The sequence below is a fragment of the Hippopotamus amphibius genome, chromosome 2, assembly GCF_030028045.1.
Source record: "Hippopotamus amphibius kiboko isolate mHipAmp2 chromosome 2, mHipAmp2.hap2, whole genome shotgun sequence".
Taxonomy (NCBI): domain Eukaryota; kingdom Metazoa; phylum Chordata; class Mammalia; order Artiodactyla; family Hippopotamidae; genus Hippopotamus; species Hippopotamus amphibius.
In genome coordinates, this window is record NC_080187.1 from 162,448,060 (window position 1) to 162,472,029 (window position 23,970).

General features: G+C 40.7%; 1 pseudogene; it reads left to right on the forward strand.

Moving 5' to 3' along the window:
• Positions 1–23,664: 23,664 nt before the first annotated feature.
• On the forward strand, positions 23,665–23,764 carry LOC130847326 (U6 spliceosomal RNA; annotated as a pseudogene).
• The last annotated feature ends 206 nt before the right edge of the window (positions 23,765–23,970 follow it).

The window sequence follows — 23,970 nt, forward strand, 5'->3', positions numbered from 1 at the left end:
CCTTAGGTGGAATGTTATGTTACTTTTCTGAAGTGTTGTGCAGGTCAGTGTTTTCTCAGTAATTTTCTGTCTGGAGGATCTATCCGACATTTACAAGCAGGTACTGAAGTGCCTTACTATTAATTTCTTGCCCTTTCTCCATGTAATTTTCTTAATATTTGCTTTAAATATTTACATGCTCTAGTGTTGCATGTATATATATTTATACTTGGAATAGTGTCTTGATAATTTGACCTCTTAATCACTGTATAGTCACATTCTTCGTCTCTTGTGACTCATTTTGATTGAAAATATGTATTACCTGATATAAGTAGAGTTTTGGTTGCCATTTGCATGGAATATCTTTTTACATCTTCTCACTTTAACCTATATATGTCCTTAAAGTTAAAGTGAGTATCTTGTAGACAGCATATTGTAGGTTTTTTAAAAATTAATTCAACCACTTTCTATCATTTAATTGGAGAATTTAGTCCGTTAAAATTTAACTTAATTGTTGATGACTTGCAATTGCCTCTTTTTTTTTTTTTTCTTTTTTAAATCTTGGCCATGCCTGCATGGTATGTGGAATCTTAGTTCCCCAACCAGGGATGGAACCCATGACCCCTGCAGTGGAAGTGCAGAGTCATAACCAGTGAACTGCCAGGAAAGTCCCCCTTTCTTGGTTTTCTATTTGTTATTGTTGTTGTAGTTCTTTTTTTTTTTTTGGTGTGGTATGTGTTCATTCTATTTCATTATCATTTGTGTATATACAGTAGGTTTTTTCTTTGTAGTTTCTGTGAAATTTATATATAAAGTATCTTGTATGTAAAATATACTGAAGTAAATGATAACAAATCTTTAATTTCATAAATTTTTTCATTATTTTACGTACATTTTATATATGTTTTCTTATTATTTTATATAAACAATAGATTATCTATCCCCAGAAATATATTTCTGTGTATACACGTACATATATATGCAAATACCTATCTATCTATATATACACAAAAATATATGTATACACACCAATTATACATACATATGTATACATGTACACACAAATACATGTATTGGTATATTTTAGCTCTCTATGTATGTTTTATTATTTTATTTAAGGAAATATCAATAGTTTGATTTTTCTTTTCTTCAAATTTTCATTATCTATATGAGGAGTTCATGATAATTTTTATTCATATAGACTTTTCGTGTTAGATTTATTTTCATTTTATTTAATTTTATTCTTTTAAAATTGCAGCCTATTTTTAAGTATACATTGTAATTGCTTGGGATGTGTCTATATGAACCGTGTACTATTTGCTTCTGTTATAATCTTTATAATATTTTATTGTCTTATTTTCTGTAACAATTTTCCATGGACTCTTTGGGCTTACTAGATATGTATCTCCACATGCTCTGCAAATAGAAATGACTTTAATCCTTCTTTTCCAATACTAATTGTTTTACTGGTACTTCAAAGTGCTATCAGTTAGGTGTTCATATCTCCTAATGACCTTTCTGAAATTAGAGGAAGTAAATGTATTATTTCTCTGTAGGTAAATAAATGTTGGGGGTATGTGACACTTCTCTGAGTACCTATGCATTAATAACTTCTTTCTTTTTATCATTATTACCTGTAGAATCTCCCATGCTCCTTTGTCTACATCTATGAAGTTGATCACATGCCTTTCCTAAATGTATCCTTATAAGTGGATGAGTTATATTAATATATTTCCTTGCAACCAAAGCAGTGGAGTTTTGGTGTAACATTCACTTAATCTTGCTATAAAGTTTTTTCCTAAGGTAGGTTTATTAAGGTATTATTCATTTTTTCCAGTAAGTTGCTTTTTTATTTTATTTATTTAATATTTTTTCTTTTTTTTTTTTTGCTGTGTTGGATCTTTGTTGCTACTTGAGGACTTTCCCTAGTTGTGGAGAGCAGGCGCTACTCTTCATTGCGGTGCTCAGGTTTCTCATTGTGGTGGCTTCTCTTGCTGTGGAGCACGGGCTCTAAGCACGTGGGCTTCAGTAGTTGCTGCATGTGGGTGCATTAGTTGTGGCTCACGGGCTCTAGAGTACAGGCTCAAATCTTCCCAGACCAGGGACTGAACCCCTGTCGCCTGCATTAGCAGGCATATTCTTAACCACAGCACCACCAGGGAAGTCCCTAGATTTACTTTTATTTTATTTTTTTTAAATTTCATTCTCCCTCCCCGCCCCCTTTTTTTTCCTTTTTGGCTGTGCTGTATGGCTTGTGGGCTCTTATTTCCCTGACCAGGGATGGAACCCAGGCCCCTGGCAGTGAGAGTGTAGAGTCCTAACCAATGGACCATGGGGGAATTTCCCCTAATAGTTCACTTGATCTTGGAGAGGCAGCAGTGAGTGGCATGAAGTGAGATCTTAATTCCCTGCCCAGGAGTTGAACCTGGGTAGCCTGGATGAAAACCAGGAATTCTAGCCACCAGGCCCCTTGACTCTTGCCCCCAGTGAAAAATGCATTTCTTATGGAGGCAAAAACTGTAAAAACAGGTACAGAGTTTATTATTAGACACATAGCACAACAACAAGTGGGAGAGCACACAGAGTAACAGTTTGTTTAGTTAAGACAGAAGCAAGGCAGAGATGCACACCGGAGAGACAGGGTGTGCGCCTCCTCCCTAATGAGGAGGAGCACAGTAAAGAGGCGGTTAAGTCATTTATACAGGGCAGTTCCTCTGGGTCTTTGCTTACCTTTGGCCTATTATCTGGTTTCTTCTTCCACACCTGCCCTGCCCTAGGGCCCTACCCAACATGTGTGTGCAACTTTTTTCCAAGATGGATTTCAGCCCACAGGCCTATGGGATGGCCTTAGCATCACATTATGAGGTGGTGCCCCCTTCTTTTGGACCTTCAAGGAGACTTTCTGAGCATGTGCGATGTCTCCCTTGCCCCAAAGATAGGAAATATATGACCTCTTGAGCCTTTACTCAAACAAGGTTTAGCCCCTCTGTGTTCTTGCCATGACTTTTATCTTAAGGTGTCCACAGGAGACAAAGCCTGGCTATTTACCCTGTTTCTGTTGTTTCTTCCATTTCAGAGAGCAAACAGGAGGTTGATTTTAAATGTCACTACTCGGCATATACCCTGAGAAAACAATAATCCAAAAAGATACATATACCACAATGTTCCTTGCAGCACTATTTACAATAGCCAGGACATGGAAGCAACCTAAATGCCCATCAACAGATAAAGAAGATGTGACACATATATACAATGAAATATCACTCAGCCATAAAAAGGAATTAAATTGAGTTATTTGTAGTGAGGTGGATGACCTCACTACCTAGAGTCTGTCATACAGAGTGAAGTAAGCCAGAAAGAGAAAGACAAATACCATATGCAAATGCATATATATGGAATCTAAAAAAATGCTACTGATGAACCCAGTGTCAGGGCAAGAATAAAGTTGCAGATGGAGAGAATGGACTTGAGGACACGATGGGGTGGTGAGAAGGGGAAGCTGGGACAAAGTGAGAGGGTAGCATTGACAAATATACACTACCAAATGTAAAATAGATAGCTAGTGGGAGGCTGCTGCAGAGCACAGGGAGATCAGCTCGATGATTGGTGATGACTTTAGGGGATGGGATAGGGTGGGTGGGAAGGAGTCACGGGAGGGAGGGGATATGGGGATATATGTATAAATACAGCTGATTTCACTTTGTTGTACAGAGGAAACTGGCACAACAGTGTAAAGCACTTATACTCCAATAAAGAGCTAATAAATAAATAAATTATTGTCAATAAATTTGGGAATATATGGAATATTTTTTTAAAGAACTTTTATTGAGATACAGTTAACATACAATAAACTGAATATATTTAGAGTGTACAATTTGGTATCCCAATCTCCCAGTTCATTCCTCCCCAACCCTCCCCACGTTCACCACTTGGTGTCCATATGTTTGTTCTCTACATCTCCGTCTCTATTTCTGCCTTGCAACCAGTTGATTTGTACCATTTTTCTATAGTCTGCATATATTTGTTAATATACGATATTTGTTTTTCTCTTTCTGACTCATTTCACTCTGTATGACAGTCTCTAGGTCCATCCATGTCTCTACAAATGTCCCAGTTTCATTGCTTTTTACAGCTGAGTAATATTCCATTGTATATATGCACCACATCTTTTTTATCCATTCATCTGTTGATGGACATTTAGGTTGCTTCCATGTCCTGGCTATTGTAAATAGTGCTGCAATGAACATTGGGGTGCATGTGTCTTTTTGAATTATGGTGTTCTCTGGGTATATGCCCAGCAGTGGGATTGCTGGGTCATATGGTAGTTCTATTTTTAGTTTTGCAAGGAACCTCCATACTGTTCTCCATAGTGGCTGTATCAATTGACATTCCCACCAGCAGTGCAAGAGGGTTCCCTTTTCTCCACACCCTCTCCAGGATTTACTCTTTGTAGATTTTCTGATGATGCCCATTCTAACTGGTGTGAGGTGATACCTCTTTGTAGTTTTGATTTGCATTTCTCTAATAATTAGTGATGTTGAGCAACTTTTCATGTGCCTCTAGGAGAAATGTCTTCTTTGGAGAAATGCCTATTTAGGTCTTCTGCCCATTTTTCGATTGGGTTGTTTGTTTTTTTAATATTGAGCTGCATGAACTGTTTATATATTTTGGAGATTAGTCCTTTGTCTGTTGATTCATTTGCAAGTATTTTCTCCCATTCTGAGGTTTGTCTTTTTGTCTTGCTTATAGTTTCCTTTGCTGTGCAGAAGCTTTGAAGTTTCATTAGGTCCCACTTCTTTATTCTTGTTTTTATTTCCATTACTCTAGGAGGTGAATCAAAAAGGATCTTGCTGTGATTTATGTCAAAGAGTGTTCTTCCTATGTTTTCCTCTAGGAGTTTTATAATGTCTGGCCTTACATTTAGGTCTTTAATCCATTTGGAGTTTGTTTTTGTGTATGGTGTTAGGAAGTGTTCTCATTTCATTCTTTTCCATGTAGCTCTCCAGTTTTCCCAGCACCGCTTATTGAAGAGGCTGCCTTTTCTCCATTGTATATCCTTGCTTCCTTTGTCATAGATTAGTTGACCGTAGTTTATTTCTGGGCTTTCTATCCTGTTCCATTGATCTATATTTCTGTGTTTGTGCCAGTACCATACTGCCTTGATCACTATGGCCTTGTAGTATAGTTTGAAGTCAGGAAGCCTGATTCCACCAACTCTGTCTTTCCTTCTCAAGATTGCTTTGGCTATTCGGGGTCTTTTGTGTTTCCATGCAAATTGTAAAATTTCTTGTTCTAGTTCTGTGAAAAATGCCATTGGTAATTTGATCAGGATTGCACTGAATCTGTAAATTGCTTTGGGTAGGATAATCATTTTCACAATGTTGATTCTTCCCATCAAAGAACATGGTATATCTCTCCCTCTGTTTGTGTCATCTTTGATTTTTTCATTAGTGTCTTATAGTTTTCTGAGTACAGGTCCTTTACCTCCTTAGTTAGATTTATTCCTAGGTATTTTATTTTTGTTGTTGCAATGGTGAATGGGATTGTTTCCTTAATTTCTCTTTCTGATCTTTCATTGTTAGTGTATAGAAATGCAAGAGATTTCTGTGTGTTAAAGCACTAAAAAAATCTTCTTGGCAACCTCAAAAAAAAAAAAAAAAAGTCTAACCTGGAGCCCCATGTATCTCCTCTCTCACGAAAAGTAAACAGGAGACTAGTTTTAAGTGTCCGGCCTGAAGCCCACTTTTTCCTGCCCCATGAAATGTAAATAGGAGGCCAGTTGTAAATGCCTAACTTGGAGCCCATCTATCTCCTACATCACATCCCCCCTGAGAGATGTGAATCCCAATAAATCTTTATTGGGAGGATGAAGGGTGAAGGTCTGTCTTCTGCAGCTTCTTTATGCTGGCACCGTAGCTAGTTGGGGTGATAGAGCTCTCATCTTGTCTCATTAAAGGGCCCAGGGTGATTTCTGTTGTCATTCCAGCAGGATCTGTTCCGAGGAGTGGCTGGAATCTCTGCATCACCGTCATCTTATCTGGGAAACCATTGTGTCCTTAGATAGAACAAACTAGACAAGTAGAGTAAGAAGGCAGGGGCCAAAGATCAGTAAAAGAATTATTGTAACCAGGGGTCCAAAGAGGAATAGTCAGCGCTTGGGTTACCCTGTCCAAAGGAATGGAGCCATTTGGCCTGGTCATATATGTTTTTGATGTCCTCTTCTATTGGTCCAGTATAACTGATGTAGGTGTAACAGACACAGTTACAAGTAATTGGAGGAGTGACAACCTGAACATTAATAGACCTCATTTCTTTTTAGGAGAGTAAGCCTGAAACCCAGTCTGGACCTGTCTCTCTGGGGAGACTTGTAGCCAGGTAGCTAGTTGTCTCGTTTCATCTAGGTAAGTTTTAACCTTTAGTGTGATATTAACACATAGGTAACAGGTGCTATTGGTCTTTAAGTTTTCTTCTTAATAGCCAAAGCAGATGTTACCATTAATGATGTTCGTGTTTCCCTAGCTATGAAAGATGCAAGAATCTGGGCTGATAAAATCTTTTCCTGAAAGTATATAACTATCTGGAGGCCTGTTCTGTCAGTTTTTTCCAGACCACAGGGTGCCACATTTCTGATTTCCACCCTGAACTCTTTTCAGGTGGTGTAGAAGGTCAGCAGCTGCAGTGGCCATGATTTAGTCCTTGTAGAGGTAGATGGCAAGTGGTAGTTTCCAGGTGGCACGGCCCCTTCATGGTCACAAGTTTAACCATGGTTTGGGGGGGCATTTCATGACCATTTCATCCCATAGTGCTAGGAATGCTTATTCCCAGTTCTGGCAACGATTTTGTTGACAGGCTTCTCATTGTGCTTTTACTGGACTAGGCCCTGTTTACAGTAGCCAAAAGCCTCTGGATCACTTGCCTTACTAGTCTCTTATGCTCTGGGAAAATATTCCCTCTTGTTGTTTCTTCCCATATCTAGAGTTACACCATTACCATCATTGATCTCATATGGAACTATATATCATCATTTTTTAGGGGCTCAGTCACACATTTGGTAATGCAAGACACAACAATTTCTTGAAACAGGCAGTATAGAAAACAATATAGCTAGCAGTATTAGTAAGGTCATAAGTAAGAATTTAAATCAAGAACTTCCATTAGGTGCAGCCTAGTGTATACCCAGGTTATCTGACTTAGTCTGTTCTGTATCAACCTTTATCTTTCAGGGAAATTATATATTGGCATTGTTCATAAGGCAGCCCAATTTTCTAGTGTAACTAGACTGACTATCCTTAGTATGATTTAATTGTTCCCAGCATAGAGGAGCTGATAAAGCTGCTGAGAATCTAAGAGTTTTCAGTCTCAGGAGGGAGCAGGTAGAGAGAAAGATAAATGTTTTAAATTTACCCACAAGTGTAAATTACCAAATTGTTGTAAACCATAAGTAGCTTGAGGATAAGAGCTTCTTTATATCTGAAAGAACAAAGATTAAAAGCCAGCAATATGTCAGACAAAAGTCATAAAAATTATCTCATATTTAGCAGTTTGTTTAATCCCATGTAAATAACTTTTGTTCTGAGTCCAGGTTCTTCATTAGCTTTGTTGACATTGCCTGGTGATTAGGGATGATAGTGACAGTGAGAGCTTCAAGAAGTTTGTGAGGTTTTTGTTAAAGCTTGTGTGGTTTGTCGTGAAGTGGGCACATTAATCACTGGAAATTGAGAAGGCATAGCCCAAGTGGAAAACAAAATTTTAACCTTTTTTTTTTTTTTTTTCCATTCTGAGGGCATCAGGCCATGTAGCCAGGAAGGCCTTAACCCATCAAAATAACAAAAAAGTGAGATTTGCCAAGGAGCCAGAAAAAACCAAGCAGCCATCTTGGATTTCCCATAGCTCTGGTTATTTAATTTATAGCCATTGTTTACCCATTTTAAATTTCCTGATTTAGAAATAGACTGTTGTCATGTTTTAAGGACATCAGGATGGCAAAAGTCTGACAGTGAGAGGTTCATTTTTGTAGAAGCAGAATGAACTTTATCTACACATGCCATAGTCTTCATAGATCATTGTGAAATACTACTTATTCACTTAACCAAAGTAACAAAAGATCTTAAAAGCAAATATAAATCACTTAAAGGCAAAGTAATTCACACAGTCTGTTATCAAAAGCTTCATTCCATGAAAACTTTGTTCTCATAACAGAGAGAGGGAACCAAATTCAAGTCTGGTATCAGCTTACTGTTAATAACAAAATTTATTTACCTAATTAATTTAAATTTAATCTTAGAAAGTCCTTTCTATAAATCTTGAAGAGGCAGTATTTTTGTAAAGACATCAGAGTAAAACCTTTACTATCAATAATGACAAAAGACTTTAAAAGGCATCTTTAAAATCTGATTACAATGCAATTGATAAAGTAACTTGGTTACTACTGTGACATACAACGCTTTCAGATAATAACTAGAACTATGACTCATAAGGTTTTACCAGGACATTTCAGAATTTCAGGAACTCCATATAATTTCTAGAATATTTATCTTAGTAAACAATTACCATGTAATATCAGAAGGGTTTAGAACACTCAGTCAGATAGGATCACAGATAAACATATGTTGAACTGAAAGGCAGTTCAACATCTTAAGAAAACTTGTACTGTGCATAAAACTCTTTTCTCAGGGTCCACTTTCCACAAACCTTTTTAACACTTTCTGTATCCATCCCTTTATTTTCCCTCTCAGAAACAGCCACCTGTAAGCCATTCCCTCAATAAAATGCAAGCCCATTTCTCATACCTTCTTTACTGAAAACACATATCCTGTTTTCCTTAAGCAACCAACCATGAACTGTCCTTTATATCAGCACTCTGTAGATTGGTAAAAATAAATCCAAATAATAGTTTATTGAAAAATGTGCTTTCTTATAGAAAATATCTGTGTGGCACCAAATACATTTATTAATAGTTCTAAACCTTTTGTTTATGTGTAAAAGGAAGCCAGTGTTCAGTAATTAATGTTTCAGCATCTTATTTTATTTGGAAATGGCCTAGTTATTTAATAAACTTACATCATTTAACTTAGTTTAATACCACTCTAAATTTTTAAGTTGTCAAATATCCAGAGAGATTATTCTTGAGAAGACATTCCTCAAACATAATTATTCCTAAAACTTTCACCCAAAGCCCTTATCTCATTTGCATTTTCTTTCCTTAAAAGTTGCCTCACATTGAGTTATTTTCATTGCTGACAAATTTGCAACAGATATAAGATCTTATTTAGTTTATATTAAACCTAGGCACAATAAAATTATTATACTTAATATTGATGGTGCTAAAGACATGTTTATATTAATTAGATCAACAAACAAACATCAATTCCAGGTATTAATTTAATATTAAATATTCCCCTGTTCACGTGAACCTGAAATTCATTTAGCTTAATTTCTCTTGTATTTAGAATTGTTTGATTTGCAAGTGCTTACTTTAAGCCAAATTAGAGCTCAATTACAAATTAACCTCAGCAATATTATCCAAAGACAAAGACACATACTGAGACATACACATATATCCAGACAGACAGAGATCTCATAGTTTCTGCTTGAGATTTAAAACTGTCTCTTGATCCCCTTTTCTCCCTTGCCTTGAAGTTCTACTAATTAACCCAAGGCTGAAGTCTCAGGCAAAGTGGGCTGTGATTGTACCTCAAAGGCATGATAAGAGTTAACTTCAAGCTTTCTCCTAGGCATATTTTTGTCCTCTCAGGGTCAGAATTCTGAAAAAGATATTTCAACAAGCTAGCTGTTTCTAATTGCATATGCAAAAAGAACCGGTTTTACCATTTCAAAAAAATTTTATCAACTAATTTTCTCTAGAGTCTAAAGAATATTGTGGCCACACTATCAAAAGTCATCCTTCTCGTTCTGTAGTCATGGTTTCATAGCTAAAATTTAAACCAGATACTGCTCAAATTGGCTCTGATAACAGGGGCAGGCCAGCTGATAAAATGTTGTCCCAGCAGGGATTGTCCCTCTGGGGAGGTGGGGTCTTAGTTTGATCAGAAGAATCTGAAGGAGTAAGGGAAATTGCAGGAGCCGGGGAAGCTTGGTCCCCTACCCCTCCCCACCGAGAGTTGGGAGAAGTTAGAAGGGGATTCTTTAGAATGTTAGGAGAGTTTTTCTGATTCCACAGGCTTTTGATTATAGGAGAAAGTCCTGGACAAAAGCGAACCTCAGTCCATTTTCCCATCCTGTGGCAGTAAAGGTCTAATTGTAAGGGACCCATTTTAAGGCCATTTTCCCATCCCCCAACTTATATAAAGGCCAGGTACTGCTACAGTAGAATCTAAGTTTCTCCTTTTTCTCAGCCTGTCTGGCTTAGAAAGGGGATCCTCCTATGTTAAGCAACCTGCCACTGAGAGAATGAAATCCGGCATCCCAGAAACATTTACCTGGAGGCTTTAACCTGAATGGGTTCAGGGTGTCCCCCTGATTCCCTCTGAACATGACCAGACATCTCTGGTCAACCCGATCCCTCCCTCATGAGAGGCGTTCCCGATAGGGGACATTTGAATTAGCGCCAGTGCATTGCGCGGGCTCTCCCTGAGGGGGATCTGTATCCTGGTCGGCTTGAAAGTGGCCAGCCCGATAGGCTGTCCATTACAGTGCATGGGCCAAGGCCTGGCGTGAAGCAGGAACTCCTGGAGGAGCTGGATTGGCCACAATGGAAAGTGCCATGGGGTCAGAATCTGAGGGCTGAGAGGTGGGAGTATTCCCTTAGAGGATTTTTGAACACAGAGTAAGAGAGAGATTAAACAGTAGAAGAACCCCAAGTCTATCAAACAAACCCTTGCTTGTTTGGCATCTATGGTAAAATTGGAGACGTAAGGCTTAGGTGAAAAAGAAAACTTGCTTCCTCAGTAGAATAGGTAAGAAAATCACAGGCAAAAAAGTGAAGGGCGGTGTGAGCACTGGTGGGGTGGCACGTGGGCCTGGTCGGCTGCTCAGGGAGAAAGACACTGGAAGGCAGTGGGTCCTGGGACCCTCCCCCTCCTGGGGGAGGTAATTTTTCTACCCTGAGAAATAAAGGGTGGCATGTAGTGGGCTGCAATTTGTAGGAGACGTGGCAGACAAGGAGCTGTGACTCCCTGTGAGTTGCTCAAAATGTTGATGAAGATGCACCGTTTGGACACCAGACATGCTGCGGATTGTAGTTTAGGCAGAGAGCGAGAAAGAGGGAGAGGGGAGTTCAAGCAAAAGAGTGAGCAAGAGAGGGAGTGTGAGAAAGCAGGAGAGAGAGAGACGCCTTGTTACCGAGTCCAAGCTCACTCTGCCCGCCACCCAACAGGCCAATGAATTGGAGATGAGATGTTGAGGCAAGGAACAGGACTTTCTTTGGAAAGCCGGCAGACCAAGAAGATGGCAGACTTGTCTGTCAAAACACCATCTTGCCTGAGTTGGAATTCAGGTTTCTCTTATACTGAAAAGGGAAGGGGGTGTTGTTGGTTGTTGCAGACTTCTTGGTGCCAGAATCCTTTGTTCTTGCAGCTGTCCATGTAGGTCAGGTCACGATTCTCCAGCAAACCTCCAACAAGGCAAATGTTATTCTCTGTTCTGCAACTTTATATGAATGGAGAAGTGTTACACCCTCAAAGGTCAGAGGCTCAAGAATGGGTTATCCTGTATATTTCAGGCCATAAAGCAACATTCTAAACTTGTAGCAAAAGCAATAGAATACAAAAGTTCATGTAAAACAAACAGATCTAACATGGAGTCCCATTGAGCTCTTCCCTGTGACACCCTTGGGCATCTGCACTGAGAAGGCCGAGATTAAGCCCTGCGGGTCTTGGAAAGAGAACAAAGCAGAGAGTTGAGAGCAAGCAAGTTTTCATGGAAGAGAGAGTGAAATTCAGAAGTCTCCAGCCAGCAGTTTGGGAGAGACCTGCAGTTCACCTTGAACTATCGGGTTTTGTTACCATATGATCTCAAAGATGCAGCAGTGAGTGGTGGCATGAAGCGAGATCTCAATTCATAAAATTTAAACGGTAGGCCCGCTGTAAATGCCTAACTTGGGGCCCATCTACCTCCTGCCTCAGCATCTCTACTAAACACAGTTGAAAGTTCATATTTCAAAGCCAATGATAAGCAAAGAGAAACTAAAAAGAAATGGAGCTTCCACATTCACTTCCCCACACCCCTCACTAAGCATTTCCAAGACCCTCATGAAAGAAAAATGGAAAAAAAAAAACCGCATGAACTCCTTAGTGCTGAAAATGTGAAAGAAAGCACCTGAACCAGAACACATCAGGTGTAACAGGATAAATGGATAGCAGGTGACTGAGGCACAAAGGAGGACACATTATCACTGCTTGGGCAGTTGTGGCAAAAATAAGGAAATCCTAATCTGAATCAATCATGAAAATAGTCAGATTTATCAAAATTTCAATCCATATAAACTTCCCATATTCTATATTCCTAATAGTTCTTTTTCTAATATATAAATTTTAAATAAATTTATTTTTTAAAGCACTTTTTATTTAAATAAATTAAAAAATTATTTATTTTATTTTTGGCTGTGTTGGTTCTCCGTTGCTACGCACAGGCTTTCTCTAGTTGTGGAGAGTGGGGGCTACTCTTCATTGTGGTGCCCCAGGCTTGTCATTGCAGTGGCTTCTCTCGTTGTGGAGCACAGGCTCTGGGCGCGAAGGCTTCAGTAATTGTGGCACTCGTGCTTAGCTGCTCCGCGACATATGGGATCTTCCCGGGCCAACCCTGTGTCCCCTGCATTGACAGGTGGATTCTTAACAATTGCGCCACCAGGGAAACCCTTCTTCGTCTTCCTTTTTTTTTTTTTTTGGCCGTGTTGTGTGGCTTGTGGGATTTTAGTTCCCTGACCAGGGATGGAACCCAGACCCCTGATAGTGAGAATGTGGAGTCCTAACCACTGGACCATGGGGGAATTCCCCCTAATAGTTCACTTAAACAGTAAGTCTTTCTTAACACTATAGAGAATAGTCTCTTCCTTTTTTGTTCAGACCTCTATGAGAGGTTCAACACTATTTAGGTCATCCTGTTTATATGTGCATTTTCTTAATCCTGTTCCAAAAAGAATATGTTGTATGCAGATGTGATCATCACATTTTCACCTATTTCCCTAAAGTCACAACACTAAACCCCATCCACACAGGCATCTTGGATACCAATACATTTCCTCGTTGATGTCTCACTAAGGAAATGTTTTTTTTTAGGCTCTTTATTGGAATATAATTGCTTTACACTCTTGTACCAGTTTTCGAGGTACACCAAAGTCAATCAGCTGTATTTATACACATATCCCCGTATCCTCTCCCTCCCGCAACTCCCCTGCACCCTCCCTGTCCCAGCCCTCTAAGGTATCACCCATCACCGAGTTAAGGGAATACTTTTAATACCTGAAAGTTATGAATTCATGGAGATAATTCTTCATGCTCTATAGGCAGCCTGAATGCAGACAAAGGAGAAAAGACTCTCCAACAGAAGACAGTATTTTAAGGAGCTGACCATGACTATTACAAGAATAAACGAAAAAAAATAAGTAGTTGAAAACAGCTTCACTTGATGAGGAAATTGAAACTTCCATACTTGTAATTGCTTACTCGCCTCTATCTTGCAAAGGCCTGCTGGCCACTCTCAGTTACAGTAAAATGAATGACTAAGAGTGATCAGATAAGGGAAGGATGTCTCGCTCTCAGGCACCCACCCCAAGCCTTTGTTTGAGACCCTTTGCACATAGACTTGTTAAGTGACCGTTCACTTCAACCTGCAACCAATGTGAGAATGCAAATTGGGACCTTAGTCCTGATAGGAATGGAATGTCCGGCTCCTACAAGTTCCTGTTAGGACCCCCTACTATGTGTGTAACCCCTGGCAACTCCCGTGCTCTGTAACTGCCCGTGACCTATAGTAATTTGTAGCCAATCCGTTTGTACCAATTATAGCTGTATGTTTTAACCTGTATAAGGAGAAGACTCCCCTGAAACCCCAGAATTTTGGAGCGTTAGCTCGTCTGGGTCCGCCGGCTCAATAAACCTGAGTTCTCCAACTCTCCGAGTGTTGTGCTTGGTTTCTCGTGGGATCAGTTTTTTTTCTGCAACACACTAGGCAAGAATATCAGAAGTAGAGAATTGAAGATGTGTATGCCCTCCGTCCAAGGCATCTCAGGAGGAAAAGCAGACACAGCCTCCGACCCAGGACAGGACATTTGCCTGAGAAGCTGCCATTCCTTCCTCCCCTTCCTCCTGCTCTGGGCGGTTTTCTCATCTATCTTATGTGGAGGAATGACACCAGCATGCTGAGAGTGCACCTTCACAGCTGCCAGGACATCTCCCTCACCTGCTCCCATCGCACCCACAAGCTGAAATTTCAGAGCTGACTTGGAAATGCTGAAAAGGCCAACTTCTCCTGTCTCTTGTCTCAGGGGAGATTCAGGAACAACCAGCTGCCACAGGGAGAAAAAAAACACCCTGTGAGTTTGTTCTTTGTGGTCTACACATGTTCTCTCCTCATAGATGTTGCAAAATTCTACTAATGTTAACTGACCAGGACCTTCCTGGGCAGGCCCTTCCCCCATGTCCTCTGCTTTAGCGTCTCTCTGAAGTAGTCAGAGAGAAGTATCTCAAGCATATTTCTGGAGTTTTTCAGATGCTAAAAAACAACAACTAAATGGGGAAAACTAACTACTTGATAAAGTTGACCCCCGTGACACCGGCCTGTTCCTCATCATCAACCAATCACAGAATTGTGCACCAGCTGATCACACACCTTGTGACCCTCTTCCTCACCCTTTAAAAAGTCTTTTTGAAACTCTTGAGGGAGTTGGGGTCTTGGGGGAGAGGAGGCATGAGCCACCCATCTTCTTGCACGGCCCTGTGGTAAGCCGTTCTCTGCTGCAAACTCCCGCATTTACGTATTGTTTGGCCTGGGCTTGGGTCGCAGTGGGCACGGCCCCCCAGTCCTGGACACCCCCCCAGGACCCCCGAGCGGGCCTGCTGGTGCCCTGCGCTCCCCGCTGCGCCCTCCCCGGCGCCCCCACCTCCCTCTCAGAACGGGAGTGCGTGAGCCAGAGCGGCGCCACCGCCAGCGCCCAGAATGGAACCCGGGTTGCGGCGGAGCGGGAACTCCTGGCTCAGGGCCTCTTCCCTCCGCCGTCACTGAGCTGCCCTGGAGCCCCGCGGGAGGGTGGCCTCAGTGAGGCGGCCGGCTCTGGAGAGACCGCCCGGCCGAAGCCTGGAGTGCTGGGGACCGCGCGCCAGGTAAGTGGGAGCGGACCCTGCCCTCCTCCCTGTGTCCCCGGGCTTCCAGTGTCCCCTGGGCTTCCTGTGTCCCCCGGCTGCGGCACCAGACCAACTTTTGAGGGGCAGGGTTTCACGCCCACCCGCTGCTGCTGTTCAGGAAGAGCCACACGCAGCATCTTGTCCTTGGGAACTTGGGTCCCTCCGCTGGGCCTGGGGGGTGGGGTGGGGAGCGGGTCGACCTGAGCTTTCTGAGGGGACACGGGGCATGGGGCAAGGGAGGTGCAGTGTCTGGCTGGAGTGTCCGCGCCCCTCCTCCCGACGGTGGGGAGAGCGGCTTAAAACTCCTCCGTAGGCTCGCAGGCCGCACATTCAGCCAAGTCCCTCTGCGCTCCTTCCTCTAAGAGAGAAAGTACCGGGCGGAGGGGACAGGGGATGGGACTGGGGCAGGTAATGGGGACAACGAAAGGTTATTCTTTATTAAGGAAAACCAGATATCCCGAGTTAAGGCACTTAGCGCTTTTCTGTGTATGGGAAGATGCGGGAGTCTGGGCTTTCTGAAATCTTTCCTTTGATATGCACCTTAGCTATCTGGGGCCAGTATTCCGTATTTTTCACATCCTGAGTCTCCTGTGCGCTCACCTTAGGGTGGGCCCTCAGTCTGACGGCTGCTGAGAGCAGGTATTGCTTCCTTCCGGAGTTCCTTCAGGGCTCACAGTGGAGGGCTGCGGGAGAGATGATGACTGCAACATCCTTTGTTTATTGATATGGCGGGAAACATTGCATTTCTCACAGGCTGGAGGGGCAGACAGTAAGAGGAGAGAGATGGACAACCACGTGGGGTGAGAAATACCGAGACCCTGGACAATGGTCCCTCAAGTCCTTTACACTTGTGACTTTTCATCTCCCTGTATTTCAAGTAATCGGGGCTATCGAGGGTGACTGTGAGGGATGCCAAAGGGTAGGAGAATCTCACTCAGCATGTACTTTGGTTTATATGTATACGTATATTATATATATATCTAACTGTGCTGATAGATGTTCTCAAGTCCAATCAACTACTGCCCTCTACATATTAATTTCATCAATATCATAAGATAAATGCCGATAGAATTGACTTAATCTATTTAAACAGGAAAGTGGTTTTTAAAGGAAACAGAATAGTAATGTAACAACAAAACCCTTACCACTAAAGGCTGGGTCTGGAAAACCTAAATAAAGGTTCCATTGTTAAAATATTGAAAGATGTATTCGATACAGATATCAACAAAAATGAAAAATAATAAGGGCAGTGGGATGCTGAAATTATTTTATCTTTATCATTGAAGTGACAGAAAAGCATTTATTAGTAGGCACTGGGGGCAGAGGATGCCTGACTTTATATCTTTGTTATATTTGTGCAGTTGTTTCAACAAGTAACTTAAAGACAAAATGGAAAAACAAGGAGGTTTGTGCCTGAGATCATGTTGATGTGAAACCAGGGATGGCCACCTTGGGCCAGGTGAGTTAAGTTTACCTGGCCAGGTAGACCACAGAGCTCCTGAGAAGCCAGGGTTGGAATTCTTCTGCTGGGTGCCCCTTAGGTTCTATGACTTGATTGATTGTGAGTCATGTTGGGGGAAAGACCTGATCATAGGAAAAGGGTGGAAATAGAGTTGATTTGGGGAGCAGCTAACAATATTCATCACAGCTCATGGCCTGGTTGAATTTTAGAGAAATAAGAAAATGAATGCTTCTTATGGAATCAGAGAATGTGAGGGTTGGGCAATCCCAGAAAATGAGGAACACCCCATCCCATTTTCCAGATGAGAAAACTGAGGCCCAGCAAGCTGAAATCCCTCACCCAAGCTGCACCCACCTCTCCTCCCCACTACATGCTTCATGAAAGCAGGACTCTTCCATTCTTGTTCACTGCTGAACCCCAAACATGGCCAGGCATTTAGCAGCTGCTCCAAAAATTTTGGTTGACTGTATGAACAATGCTATTTCTTTCTTTCTCACTCTTATTCAGGATTGTGCCAAGAAATCACTAAGTTGCAATGTAATTTAATAAAGGTAACTATTAATTGAGTTTTGTTGTGATAAGGGCTTAGGCTTTGAGGGTAACGGACTTGGTTTGCATCCTGGTTCTACCACTCAATAGCTGTTTGGCTTTGGAAAAATTACCAAACCTCTCTGAGCTTATTTCCTCCTTTGTGAAAGTGGGGATAAAACTATCTGAGGCAGCAAAACACCTATATCACAGGTGTGCACTACATATTGTTCTTTGTTACTCTCCCCCTCCTTTTCTCTGTTTTTCCCAGAGAGGATGTACGAGAGGGGTTTTGATTTATTTCAGATAATATACATTTTTCTTGTGGAAAAGATTATGCCACTATAGAAATATAAACACGTAAAACCACTACAAATGCATATTCTATGGGTTAGATATTATTAGTACCATTTTATATATAATTGGGCAAATGCCAAAGCACTAGCAACTGGGGACTAAGAGAAGTCAAATCTGGGATGCCCTCACCCCAATTTCAAGACCAGGGCATTTTTTTTTTCAAATCCGTATTTTCTATGGTCATTCTCATCCATCCCCTGTGTGTGTCTTTCTCAAGAAAGCTCAGATCCTCCCCTTTACACACCCTCCTGGCTGGCTGTGCTCTAGCCCCTGTGACATCTGTGTGCATTGGTGTGCCTGCTCTGCCTGTGTATCACAAGCTTTGCCAGGTAGCTGCTTTATCATGCACTGCTTGCTGTAACCCCCAAGTATCTAGACCCTGCTGGTACGTGAAGTGCACCCTCATCCCCATGTGTACATGCCCTTCCCCTTATCTTACATATGGAGGCAGGCAGTGAGCCCAGGTCACTCCACAGTGGGAAACCAGGAGCAGAGGGTGGTGATGCTTCTAGAATGGGTCAGAGCAAGGAAAGTGGCTTCTAGCAGTGATATCCCCACAAGCCAGGCTTGTGGGTGACTACAGTGTATATTCAGCTGTTAGACACTGGGATCAAAGTGAAGTTCCCAACTTTTGAAGTTGCAGGCTTGTGGGGCAGACAGTGACTTAAGTTGCAGCCAGACTCATCAAGAAAAAGAGGGAGAGGACTCAAATCAATATAATTAGAAATGAAACAGGAGAAGTTACAAAGGACACTACAGAAATAAATAGCACCATAAGAGACTACTACAAGCAACTATATGCCAATAAAATGGGCAACCTGGATGAAAAGGACAGATTCTTAGAAAGGTATAACTTTCCAAGACTGAACCTGGAAGACATAGAAAATATGAACAGACCAATCACAAGTAATGAAATTGAAACTGTGATTAAAAATCTTCCAACAAACAAAAGTCCAGGACCAGATGGCTTCACAGGTGAATTTTATCAAACATTTAGAGAAGAACTAACACTCATCCCTCTCAAGCGCTTCCAAAAAATTGCGGAAGAAGGAACACTCTCAAACTCATTTTATGAGGCCATCATCACCCTGATACCAAAACCAGACAAAGATACAACAAAAAAAGAAAATTACAGACCAATATCACTGATGAATTTAGATGCAAAAATCCTCAACAAAATACTAGCCAACAGAATCCAGGAACACTTTAAGGATCATACACCATGATCAAGTGGGGTTTATCCCTGGAATGGAAGGATTCTTCAATATACACAAATCAATCAATGTGATACACCATATTAACAAATTGAAGGATAAAAACCACATAATCAACTCAATAGATGCAGAAAAAGCTTTTGACAAAATTCAACACCCACTTATGATAAAAAGTCTCCAGAAGGTGGGCACAGAGGGAACCTACCTCAACATAATAAAGGCCATATATGACAAACCCACAGCAAACATCATTCTCCATGGTGAAACACTGGAAGCATTCCCTCTAAGATCAGGAACAAGACAAGGATGTCCACTGTCTCCACTACTCTTCAACATAGTTTTGGAAGTCCTTGCCAAAGCAATCAGAGAAGAAAAAGAAAAGGAATCCAAATTGGAAAAAAAGAAGTAAATCTGTCACTGTTCACAGATGACACGATACAATACGTAGAAAATCCTAAAGATGCCACCAGAAAACTCCTTGAGCTAATCAATGAATTCGGTAAAGTTGCAGGATACAAAATTAACACACAGAAATCTCTTGCATTTCTATACACTAACAATGAAAGATCAGAAAGAGAAATTAAGGAAACAATCCCATTCACTATTGCAACAACAGAAAAATAAAATACCTAGGAATAAATCTAACTAAGGAGGTAAAAGACCTGTACTCAGAAAACTGTAAGACACTAATGAAAGAAATCAAAGATGACACAAACAGATGGAGGGACATACCATGTTCTTGGATTGGAAGAATCAACATTGTGAAAATGATTATCCTACCCAAAGCAATTTACAGATTCAGTGCAATCCCGATCAAATTACCAATGGCATTTTTCACAGAACTAGAACAAGAAATTTTACAATTTGCATGGAAACGCAAAAGACCCCGAATAGCCAAAGCAATCTTGAGAAGGAAAGATGGAGTTGGTGGAATCAGGCTTCCTGACTTCAAACTATACTACAAGGCCATAGTGATCAAGACAGTATGGTACTGGCACAAACACAGAAATATAGATCAATGGAACAGGATAGAAAGCCCAGAAATAAACTACGGTCAACTAACCTATGACAAAGGAAGCAAGGATATGCAATGGAGAAAAGGCAGCCTCTTCAATAAGCGGTGCTGGGAAAACTGGACAGCTACATGGAAAAGAATGAAATGAGAACACATCCTAACACCATACACAAAAATAAACTCCAAATGGATTAAAGACCTAAATGTAAGGCCAGACACTATAAAACTCCTAGAGGAAAACACAGGAAGAACACTCTTTGACATAAATCACAGCAAGATCCTTTTTGATTCACCTCCTAGAGTAATGGAAATAAAAACAAGAATAAAGAAGTGGGACCTAATGAAACTTCAAAGCTTCTGCACAGCAAAGGAAACTATAAGCAAGACAAAAAGACAAACCTCAGAATGGGAGAAAATACTTGCAAATGAATCAACAGACAAAGGACTAATCTCCAAAATATATAAACAGTTCATGCAGCTCAATATCAAAAAAACAACCCAATCAAAAAATGGGCAGAAGACCTAAATAGGCATTTCTCCAAAGAAGACATTTCTCCGAGAGGCACATGCAAAGCTGCTCAACATCACTAAGTATTAGAGAAATGCAAATCAAAACTACAATGAGGTATCACCTCACACCTGTTAGAATGGGCATCATCAGAAAATCTACAAACAAACAGTAAATGCTGGAGAGGGTGTGGAGAAAAGGGAAGCCTCTTGCACTGTTGGTGGGAATGTCAATTGATACAGCCACTATGGAGAACAGTATGGAGGTTCCTTGCAAAACTAAAAATAGAATTACCATATGACCCAGCAGTCCCACTGTTGGGCATATACTCAGAGAACACCATAATTCAAAAAGACACATTCACTCCAGTGTTCATTGCAGCACTATTTACAATAGCCAGGACATGGAAGCAACCTAAATGTCCATCAACAGATGAATGGATAAAGAAGATGTGGTACATACATACAATGGAATATTACTCAGCTGTAAAAAGCAATGAAACTGGGACATTTGTAGAGACATGGATGGACCTAGAGACTCATACAGAGTGAAATGAGTCAGAAAAACAAATATCGTATATTAACACATATATGCGGAATATAGAAAAATGGTACAAATCAACTCGGTTTGCGAGGCAGAAATAGAGACACAGGTGTAGAGAACAAATATATGGACACTAAGTGGGGAAAGCGGGGAGGGTTGGGGGGAATGAACTGGGAGACTGGGATTGCCATATATACATTACTAATAAGAAAAAAAAATACCAAATTGTACACTCTAAATATATGTAGTTTATTGTATGTTAACTGTATCAATACAAGTTCTTAAAAAAAAAAGAAACACATGATTATGAATCTTGTTACACAATTCACTCTAGGTATCACACAGTAAGTGTCACTTTCATGGACTGCAAGCACCCACTGCTGTACACAGCTTGCAACTTACTTGTAAGAAGCTTCTTTGCTTAAGTCTTATTTAATACTTGAGTCGGTGTGCAGCAGAGGGTGTATCTCTTCCCTTCACTGAGAGAACATGATCGCAGTTTGTAGCTGATTTTTTTTTTGGTGTCACTCATAAATTTATTTATCAAAAATATTTTTTTATTAATCTATTTTATACCTATTAGCATATATATGTCACCCCCAATCACCCTGTAACTGACATTTAAGAAGGTTCCTTAACAGAAATTTTATGAACATTTCAATGCATATATCACAGAATTAGTATCATTTTCATTCAGATACAAGATTGTGCTGACCACAACCTGCAGGTACTTGTGAGAAAATCTTTATTACAGTTCTGCTTATACAGTACAGTAAATGCACTACAAAGTGGGTATCAATTCCTTTCAGAGAAAGAACCGTGAGCTGAATGCAGCTGGCAAGTGCAAGGAATGTCTTCAATGCCTTGTTAAACACATCAGTACATGCTCACAGAATGGGTATCACTCCCTCCCATACAGGATGGATATCATTGCCACTCATTGAAAGAACTCTGTTGTGAATGCACCTTGCAGATAGACTTAAACATCTTATTAGAATTCTTATAAGCCCATCACTACTTGCACTTTGGAAGACATATTCTCATGCTCTCAAACAACTCTGTCAATGCCATTCACAAGGAGTTGGTAAGAGACATTTTATTACAAGTCTTGTTAAATACTTTACTACATGGACACTGAAGAGTATCCTTTCCATTGACTTAAAACACCCTCTGCTGTATGCAGCTTGCAACTTGCTTATGAGAAACTTCTCTAATGCAGTTTTTTAAAAATTTTTATTTTATTTATTTATTTAATTGGCTGTGTTGGGTCTTTTTTTTTTTTTTTTGCTGTGGGCGGGCTTTCTTTAGTTGTGGTGAGCAGGGGCTAATCTTCATTGTGGTGTGTGGGCTTCTCATCGCGGTGGCCTCTCTTGTTGCAGAGCATGGGCTCTAGGCGCATGGGCTTCAATAGTTGCGGCACATGGGCTCAATTGTTGTGGCTCACGGGCTCTAAAGCACAGGCTCAGTAGTTGTGGTGCATGGGCTTAGTTGCTCTGCGGCATGTGGGATCTTCCCGGGGCAGGGATTGAACCCATGTCCCCTGCATTGGCAGGAAGGTTCTTGACCACTGTGCCACCTAGGAAGCCCCTCTAATGGAGTTTTATTAAGCACTTGACTGCATGAAAGCACATCTCATGCATGCATTGAGTGAACACTCTGCTAAGGGATAATGTTGACCTTTTCTTACCCTCCTGACTTCAAGCAACTGAAGTTTGGACTCTACAGACTGCTAAGCCCCTTCATGAATATGCACATATCTTCAATTTAAAACTTCCCCAAGTTTCCTTTTCAGGAAGACACTGCTTTGGGAAAGATCCCCAGTGTTCTCCTCATTTGCTGTAATAAATCCTTCCTTCTCCCCATCTTTGGCTCGGTTGTGTCTTCTGGCTTGGCACCCATCAAGAGGGAAACCCAGTTATCAGGTAACAGTTCTAATAGGTGAACAGTGATATATCATTGTTGTATTAATTGGTAATTACTGACAGTGTATGATGTTGAGCATATCTGTGTGTACTATCTGTATATCATTTTTGGCCAGGTGTCTGTTTAGTTCTTTACCTAATTTTAATGGGGTTATTGGTGTTAGAGGTCTTTGTATATTTGAGACATATCCATTAATAGATATATGTTTGCAAATATTGTTCTCCCAGTTTGTGACTTGTCTTTTGATTTTCTGAATAAGGTCTTTCACAGAGTAGTATCGAGTTAAAAAAATGCACAACATGAGAGTTGCAAGTTGAGTTTATTTGGGGCAAAATTAGGACTGCAACCTGGGCGATAGCATCCCAGATAGCTCTGAGAAACTGTTCCAAAGAGGCAGGGGAGAAGATTAGTATATATGCATTCTTGGTAGGGGAGGAGTACATACAATCAAACACATTTTTTTGTAGGGGGTTTCTGTTAGTCACGAGGAGCAGACGTCACCATGTAGGGATTTAGTGCTTTTGTAGATATGAGGAGATGCAAGGGTTGGGCTCACAAAATCAGCCCCTGAAAACATCTGTCTGAAGATCTGTTCGCCCATCCTCCAAAGCACAGAGTGCCTCATTCCAGGTCTCCACCCTGAATTACCTTCAGGGGATGTGGAAGGTCAGTAGCTATAGCAGCACAAAGTGATTTAATTCTTGTACAGGCAGATGGCAAGTTCCAATTTATAGCTGACAGCAGAAATCTTTAATTTTATAAAGTTTACAATATTACTTATTTTTCTTTGTGGATTGCCCTTTCTGTGTTGTTTGTTAAAACTCAGTGCTCATGTTTCTTGCTTCGGCAGCTATATGCTAAAATTGGAACGATTTTGAGAGGGTGAGCATGGCCCCTGTGAGAGGTACTCAAATTCGTGAAGTGGTCCATATTTTTTAAATATCGTAAGAAATTCAATAAAGACTGTAAAAATGATCCACATCAAAAAAAATCTTAAAAAAAATTAAGATGTGTGACTGTATAAAAAAAAACAAAACTCAGTGATCATGATCTACATGACCAAACCCAAGCTCATGTGTTTTTCTTTCTGTTTTCTCCTATAATTCTGAATCATTTTGCGTTTAAAATTTGCCTATGAATAA